We start from the raw sequence: 8,825 nt of genomic DNA on the forward strand, positions 1-8,825 counted from the left end.
TTGTTACAACGTAAAAGCTATGCAACCAAGGGACCATTGTGACACTGCGGGGCCTCATGGAACCAATTGTCCATGATGACAGTGCGGATCAAAAGAGACCATGGTGACACTGCGGAACCTGATGGAACCAAGGAGCCATTGTGACACAGTGGGGCCTCATGGAATCAAGGAGACCATTGTGACCCAGGTGTTGCATGGGAAGGCAAGGAGCCATTGTGACACTTTGGGCTTCTTCCCTTGAGCTCTGCAGCTGGCTGTCCCAGCCCAGCGCACCATGTGCCACCTGCTCTCCTCAGGGCTCTGCCTGCACACAGCCCCAGGAGAAGTTTTCCTGTTTGCAAGGAAAGAATGGAAAAGCCGGAGCAGGTTTCCTAAACAACAAACCCCACTCAGGAGCCACATGCTCAGTACAGGCTGCCGGGAACGATGTCCCCTTTCTACAAGGGTCAGTGTGAGCAGGAATGAATGATCTCTGGGAGCAGAATTCTCGGAGTCTTTCCACTGAATTCTCTGTCCCTGTGTCTTGGGGTGACTTTATCATGTGTATCCCCCTATTGCTGCTCTATGCCCAGAAGTGAACTTTGTGCATTTCTGTGCCTTTCAACTGAGCCTGAGAGGGGGGAGAGGAAAAAAAAGCCAGACAAACTTCTCAGAGCGTTTGTTCAAGGACACACATACACACTCCTCTGCATCCTGCTTGCAGCAAGAGCAGAGGAAGCAACTTGGTTTCTTTTTAGCCAGTTTTCAGCTCCTTTTCTCTGGAGGGAGATGGAGAGTTGAACTTTGTTTTCCTGGGACTTCGGGGGTTTTTTTTCCCTTCTTCTCTTCTTGACTCTTTCAACATCAGAGCACATTGGGAGAATTTTCTCCCGAGGTGGGGGCCCTGAATGTGGGCCCATGAGCCAGCTGCAAGGAGGAGGAGAGAGACTACACCTCCGGAAGTGTTGGGGTTCCTCCCCCCTGCCATGAGGTCATGGGAGAGGGGACCCTGGGGTAGAGGCATGGCCTGGGCACGGGGGTCTCCCTGCTCCCTGCTCACATGTGCCCTAATCCTGTTCAGCACTGCTTATTTTGTGTTGCCCTGTGCCAGGAGGGCCCTGGTTGTGCTGTGATTGCTCGATTCTTTGGCAGTGCCCCGCCCATGTGGCTGGAGAAGAAAGAGCTCTGAAACTTCTCTCAAGAATCGCTCCCTGTTTCTTTGCACGGGCCTCGCTGTCTATGGATGTTTCAGGAGACCCCACCGAAACACGGAAGGACTCTCAAATTATCCCAGCTTTCTCTGCACAGCGAGAGGTTTTAATATTTAGCATTGTTATCCTTTTCCTGTGTGTTTGTTAAAAAAGTAGTTTTTATCTCTTTCACTTTCTTCCCAGGAAAATTCTTTTTTCCCGAAGCTGGTGGGGGAGGGCTGGGTGTAACCTGCCTTCTATCAGAGGATATTTTCCTCCACATTTGTCCAAACCGGCACAGCCTGTCCTTTCCCTGGGTGTCTGTTGCAGATGGAAGCTGCTGGTGCCATTGTCAGCTTGAAGCCCTCTTTTGATGCAAGCAGATGTTGCCAGGTGTGTTCAGCAGCTGTTGCTCAATGCTTATGCCAAGCTATTGTGTTCCTCATGGAACCAAGGAGCCATTGTGACACTGCAGGGGCTGATGGCATCAAGGAGGCAATTGTGACAGTACAGAACCTCCTAGAAACAAGGCTCCATTGTGACACCGTGGGGAATCATGGAATCAAGGAGCCCATTGTGACACGGCTGCATGGAACCAATGGTCCATGGTTACATGGCGGATTCAAGAAGAGCACGGTGACACCACGCAACATCATGGAACCGTACGTCCATTGTGACACAGCAAGGCCGCATGGAAACAAGGGGACCATTGTGGCAAAGCAGGGCCTAATGGAAGCCTGGAGAGCATTGTGACATTGTGGGGAATCATGGAAACATGGAGAGCATTGTGACACTAAGGAAACTCCTGGAACCAAGATGACCACTGGCACATAATGGAACCTCATGGAAGCAAGCATCCATGATGACTTTGGAGGGCCTCAGGGACCACAGGACCCATTGTGACACAGCAGGACCTGGTGGAACCAAGGAGCCTTTGTGATACTCCAGATCCACATGGAAGCCAGGGTGCACTGAGACACAGTGGGGCCTTGTTGGAACCAAAGACACCTCTGCAAAAAGCAGGCTAGCTCATAGAAGCAAGGAGTCCTTTGTTACAACATCAAACCTATGGAAGCAAGGGACCATTGTGACACTGCGGGGCCTCATGGAACCAATTGTCCATGATGACAGTGCGGATCAAAAGAGACCATGGTGACACTGCGGAACCTGATGGAACCAAGGAGCCATTGTGACACAGTGGGGCCTCATGGAATCAAGGAGACCATTGTGACCCAGGTGTTGCATGGGAAGGCAAGGAGCCATTGTGACACTTTGGGCTTCTTCCCTTGAGCTCTGCAGCTGGCTGTCCCAGCCCAGCGCACCATGTGCCACCTGCTCTCCTCAGGGCTCTGCCTGCACACAGCCCCAGGAGAAGTTTTCCTGTTTGCAAGGAAAGAATGGAAAAGCCGGAGCAGGTTTCCTAAACAACAAACCCCACTCAGGAGCCACATGCTCAGTACAGGCTGCCGGGAACGATGTCCCCTTTCTACAAGGGTCAGTGTGAGCAGGAATGAATGATCTCTGGGAGCAGAATTCTCGGAGTCTTTCCACTAAATTCTCTGTCCCTGTGTCTTGGGGTGACTTTATCATGTGTATCCCCTATTGCTGCTCTATGCCCAGAAGTGAACTTTGTGCATTTCTGTGCCTTTCAACTGAGCCTGAGAGGGGGGAGAGGAAAAAAAAGCCAGACAAACTTCTCAGAGCGTTTGTTCAAGGACACACATACACACTCCTCTGCATCCTGCTTGCAGCAAGAGTGGAGGAAGCAACCTTGTTTCTTTTTAGCCAGTTTTCAGCTCCTTTTCTCTGGGGGGAGATGGAGAGTTGAACTTTGTTTTCCTGGGACTTTGGGGTTTTTTTTTCCCTTCTCCTCTTCTTGACTCTTTCAACATCAGAGCACATTGGGAGAATTTTCTCCCGAGGTGGGGGCCCTGAATGTGGGCCCATGAGCCAGCTGCAAGGAGGAGGAGAGAGACTACACCTACGGAAGTGTTGGGCTTCCTCCCTCCTGCCATGCGGTCATGGGAGAGGGGACCCTGGGGTAGAGGCATGGCCTGGGCACGGGGGGTCTCCCTGCTCCCTGCTCACATGTGCCCTAACCCTGTTCAGCACTGCTTATTTTGTGTTGCCCTGTGCCAGGAGGGCCCTGGTTGTGCCGTGATTGCTCAGTTCTTTGGCAGTGCCCCGCCCATGTGGCTGGAGAAGAAAGAGCTCTGCAACTTCTCTCAAGAATCGCTCCCTGTTTCTTTGCACGGGCCTCGCTGTCTATGGATGTTTCAGGAGACCCCACCGAAACACAGAAGGACTCTCAAATTATCCCAGCTTTCTCTGCACAGCGAGAGCTTTTAATATTTAGCATTGTTATCCTTTTCCTGTGTGTTTGTTAAAAAAATAGGTTTTATCTCTTTCACTTTCTTCCCAGGAAAGTTCTTTTTTCCAAAAACCTGGTGGGGGAGGGCTGGGTGTAACCTGCCTTCTATCAGAGGATATTTTCCTCCACATTTGTCCAAACCGGCACAGCCTGTCCTTTCCTGGGTCTCTGTTGCAGATGGAAGCTGCTGGTGCCATTGTCAGCTTGAAGCCCTCTTTTGATGCAAGCAGATGTTGCCAGGTGTGTTCAGCAGCTGTTGCTCAATGCTTATGCCAAGCTATTGTGTTCCTCATGGAACCAAGGAGCCATTGTGACACTGCAGGGGCTGATGGCATCAAGGAGGCAATTGTGACAGTACAGAACCTCCTAGAAACAAGGCTCCATTGTGACACCGTGGGGAATCATGGAATCAAGGAGCCCATTGTGACACGGCTGCATGGAACCAATGGTCCATGGTTACATGGCGGATTCAAGAAGAGCACGGTGACACCACGCAACATCATGGAACCGTACGTCCATTGTGACACAGCAAGGCCGCATGGAAACAAGGGGACCATTGTGGCAAAGCAGGGCCTAATGGAAGCCTGGAGAGCATTGGGACATTGTGGGGAATCATGGAAGCATGGAGAGCATTGTGACACTAAGGAAACTCCTGGAACCAAGATGACCACTGGCACATAATGGAACCTCATGGAAGCAAGCATCCATGATGACTTTGGAGGGCCTCAGGGACCACAGGACCCATTGTGACACAGCAGGACCTGGTGGAACCAAGGAGCCTTTGTGATACTCCACATCCACATGGAAGCCAGGGTGCACTGAGACACAGTGGGGCCTTGTTGGAACCAAAGACACCTCTGCAAAAAGCAGGCTAGCTCATAGAAGCAAGGAGTCCTTTGTTACAACATCAAACCTATGGAAGCAAGGGACCATTGTGACACTGCGGGGCCTCATGGAACCAATTGTCCATGATGACAGTGCGGATCAAAAGAGACCATGGTGACACTGCGGAACCTGATGGAACCAAGGAGCCATTGTGACACAGTGGGGCCTCATGGAATCAAGGAGACCATTGTGACCCAGGTGTTGCATGGGAAGGCAAGGAGCCATTGTGACACTTTGGGCTTCTTCCCTTGAGCTCTGCAGCTGGCTGTCCCAGCCCAGCGCACCATGTGCCACCTGCTCTCCTCAGGGCTCTGCCTGCACACAGCCCCAGGAGAAGTTTTCCTGTTTGCAAGGAAAGAATGGAAAAGCCGGAGCAGGTTTCCTAAACAACAAACCCCACTCAGGAGCCACATGCTCAGTACAGGCTGCCGGGAACGATGTCCCCTTTCTACAAGGGTCAGTGTGAGCAGGAATGAATGATCTCTGGGAGCAGAATTCTCGGAGTCTTTCCACTGAATTCTCTGTCCCTGTGTCTTGGGGTGACTTTATCATGTGTATCCCCCTATTGCTGCTCTATGCCCAGAAGTGAACTTTGTGCATTTCTGTGCCTTTCAACTGAGCCTGAGAGGGGGGAGAGGAAAAAAAAGCCAGACAAACTTCTCAGAGCGTTTGTTCAAGGACACACATACACACTCCTCTGCATCCTGCTTGCAGCAAGAGCAGAGGAAGCAACTTGGTTTCTTTTTAGCCAGTTTTCAGCTCCTTTTCTCTGGAGGGAGATGGAGAGTTGAACTTTGTTTTCCTGGGACTTCGGGGGTTTTTTTTCCCTTCTTCTCTTCTTGACTCTTTCAACATCAGAGCACATTGGGAGAATTTTCTCCCGAGGTGGGGGCCCTGAATGTGGGCCCATGAGCCAGCTGCAAGGAGGAGGAGAGAGACTACACCTACGGAAGTGTTGGGCTTCCTCCCCCCTGCCATGAGGTCATGGGAGAGGGGACCCTGGGGTAGAGGCATGGCCTGGGCACGGGGGTCTCCCTGCTCCCTGCTCACATGTGCCCTAATCCTGTTCAGCACTGCTTATTTTGTGTTGCCCTGTGTGAGGAGGGCCCTGGTTGTGCCGTGATTGCTCAGTTCTTTGGCAGTGCCCCGCCCATGTGGCTGGAGAAGAAAGAGCTCTGAAACTTCTCTCAAGAATCGCTCCCTGTTTCTTTGCACGGGCCTCGCTGTCTATGGATGTTTCAGGAGACCCCACCGAAACACGGAAGGACTCTCAAATTATCCTAGGTTTCTCTGCACAGCGAGAGGTTTTAATATTTAGCATTGTTATCCTTTTCCTGTGTGTTTGTTAAAAAAATAGGTTTTATCTCTTTCACTTTCTTCCCAGGAAAGTTCTTTTTTCCAAAAACCTGGTGGGGGAGGGCTGGGTGTAACCTGCCTTCTATCAGAGGATATTTTCCTCCACATTTGTCCAAACCGGCACAGCCTGTCCTTTCCTGGGTCTCTGTTGCAGATGGAAGCTGCTGGTGCCATTGTCAGCTTGAAGCCCTCTTTTGATGCAAGCAGATGTTGCCAGGTGTGTTCAGCAGCTGTTGCTCAATGCTTATGCCAAGCTATTGTGTTCCTCATGGAACCAAGGAGCCATTGTGACACTGCAGGGGCTGATGGCATCAAGGAGGCAATTGTGACAGTACAGAACCTCCTAGAAACAAGGCTCCATTGTGACACCGTGGGGAATCATGGAATCAAGGAGCCCATTGTGACACGGCTGCATGGAACCAATGGTCCATGGTTACACGGCGGATTCAAGAAGAGCACGGTGACACCACGCAACATCATGGAACCGTACGTCCATTGTGACACAGCAAGGCCGCATGGAAACAAGGGGACCATTGTGGCAAAGCAGGGCCTAATGGAAGCCTGGAGAGCATTGTGACATTGTGGGGAATCATGGAAACATGGAGAGCATTGTGACACTAAGGAAACTCCTGGAACCAAGATGACCACTGGCACATAATGGAACCTCATGGAAGCAAGCATCCATGATGACTTTGGAGGGCCTCAGGGACCACAGGACCCATTGTGACACAGCAGGACCTGGTGGAACCAAGGAGCCTTTGTGATACTCCAGATCCACATGGAAGCCAGGGTGCACTGAGACACAGTGGGGCCTTGTTGGAACCAAAGACACCTCTGCAAAAAGCAGGCTAGCTCATAGAAGCAAGGAGTCCTTTGTTACAACATCAAACCTATGGAAGCAAGGGACCATTGTGACACTGCGGGGCCTCATGGAACCAATTGTCCATGATGACAGTGCGGATCAAAAGAGACCATGGTGACACTGCGGAACCTGATGGAACCAAGGAGCCATTGTGACACAGTGGGGCCTCATGGAATCAAGGAGACCATTGTGACCCAGGTGTTGCATGGGAAGGCAAGGAGCCATTGTGACACTTTGGGCTTCTTCCCTTGAGCTCTGCAGCTGGCTGTCCCAGCCCAGCGCACCATGTGCCACCTGCTCTCCTCAGGGCTCTGCCTGCACACAGCCCCAGGAGAAGTTTTCCTGTTTGCAAGGAAAGAATGGAAAAGCCGGAGCAGGTTTCCTAAACAACAAACCCCACTCAGGAGCCACATGCTCAGTACAGGCTGCCGGGAACGATGTCCCCTTTCTACAAGGGTCAGTGTGAGCAGGAATGAATGATCTCTGGGAGCAGAATTCTCGGAGTCTTTCCACTAAATTCTCTGTCCCTGTGTCTTGGGGTGACTTTATCATGTGTATCCCCTATTGCTGCTCTATGCCCAGAAGTGAACTTTGTGCATTTCTGTGCCTTTCAACTGAGCCTGAGAGGGGGGAGAGGAAAAAAAAGCCAGACAAACTTCTCAGAGCGTTTGTTCAAGGACACACATACACACTCCTCTGCATCCTGCTTGCAGCAAGAGTGGAGGAAGCAACCTTGTTTCTTTTTAGCCAGTTTTCAGCTCCTTTTCTCTGGGGGGAGATGGAGAGTTGAACTTTGTTTTCCTGGGACTTTGGGGTTTTTTTTTCCCTTCTCCTCTTCTTGACTCTTTCAACATCAGAGCACATTGGGAGAATTTTCTCCCGAGGTGGGGGCCCTGAATGTGGGCCCATGAGCCAGCTGCAAGGAGGAGGAGAGAGACTACACCTACGGAAGTGTTGGGCTTCCTCCCTCCTGCCATGCGGTCATGGGAGAGGGGACCCTGGGGTAGAGGCATGGCCTGGGCACGGGGGGTCTCCCTGCTCCCTGCTCACATGTGCCCTAACCCTGTTCAGCACTGCTTATTTTGTGTTGCCCTGTGCCAGGAGGGCCCTGGTTGTGCCGTGATTGCTCAGTTCTTTGGCAGTGCCCCGCCCATGTGGCTGGAGAAGAAAGAGCTCTGCAACTTCTCTCAAGAATCGCTCCCTGTTTCTTTGCACGGGCCTCGCTGTCTATGGATGTTTCAGGAGACCCCACCGAAACACAGAAGGACTCTCAAATTATCCCAGCTTTCTCTGCACAGCGAGAGCTTTTAATATTTAGCATTGTTATCCTTTTCCTGTGTGTTTGTTAAAAAAATAGGTTTTATCTCTTTCACTTTCTTCCCAGGAAAGTTCTTTTTTCCAAAAACCTGGTGGGGGAGGGCTGGGTGTAACCTGCCTTCTATCAGAGGATATTTTCCTCCACATTTGTCCAAACCGGCACAGCCTGTCCTTTCCTGGGTCTCTGTTGCAGATGGAAGCTGCTGGTGCCATTGTCAGCTTGAAGCCCTCTTTTGATGCAAGCAGATGTTGCCAGGTGTGTTCAGCAGCTGTTGCTCAATGCTTATGCCAAGCTATTGTGTTCCTCATGGAACCAAGGAGCCATTGTGACACTGCAGGGGCTGATGGCATCAAGGAGGCAATTGTGACAGTACAGAACCTCCTAGAAACAAGGCTCCATTGTGACACCGTGGGGAATCATGGAATCAAGGAGCCCATTGTGACACGGCTGCATGGAACCAATGGTCCATGGTTACACGGCGGATTCAAGAAGAGCACGGTGACACCACGCAACATCATGGAACCGTACGTCCATTGTGACACAGCAAGGCCGCATGGAAACAAGGGGACCATTGTGGCAAAGCAGGGCCTAATGGAAGCCTGGAGAGCATTGTGACATTGTGGGGAATCATGGAAACATGGAGAGCATTGTGACACTAAGGAAACTCCTGGAACCAAGATGACCACTGGCACATAATGGAACCTCATGGAAGCAAGCATCCATGATGACTTTGGAGGGCCTCAGGGACCACAGGACCCATTGTGACACAGCAGGACCTGGTGGAACCAAGGAGCCTTTGTGATACTCCAGATCCACATGGAAGCCAGGGTGCACTGAGACACAGTGGGGCCTTGTTGGAACCAA

Source organism: Aphelocoma coerulescens, unplaced genomic scaffold, assembly GCF_041296385.1.
Source record: "Aphelocoma coerulescens isolate FSJ_1873_10779 unplaced genomic scaffold, UR_Acoe_1.0 HiC_scaffold_58, whole genome shotgun sequence".
NCBI classification, from domain to species: domain Eukaryota; kingdom Metazoa; phylum Chordata; class Aves; order Passeriformes; family Corvidae; genus Aphelocoma; species Aphelocoma coerulescens.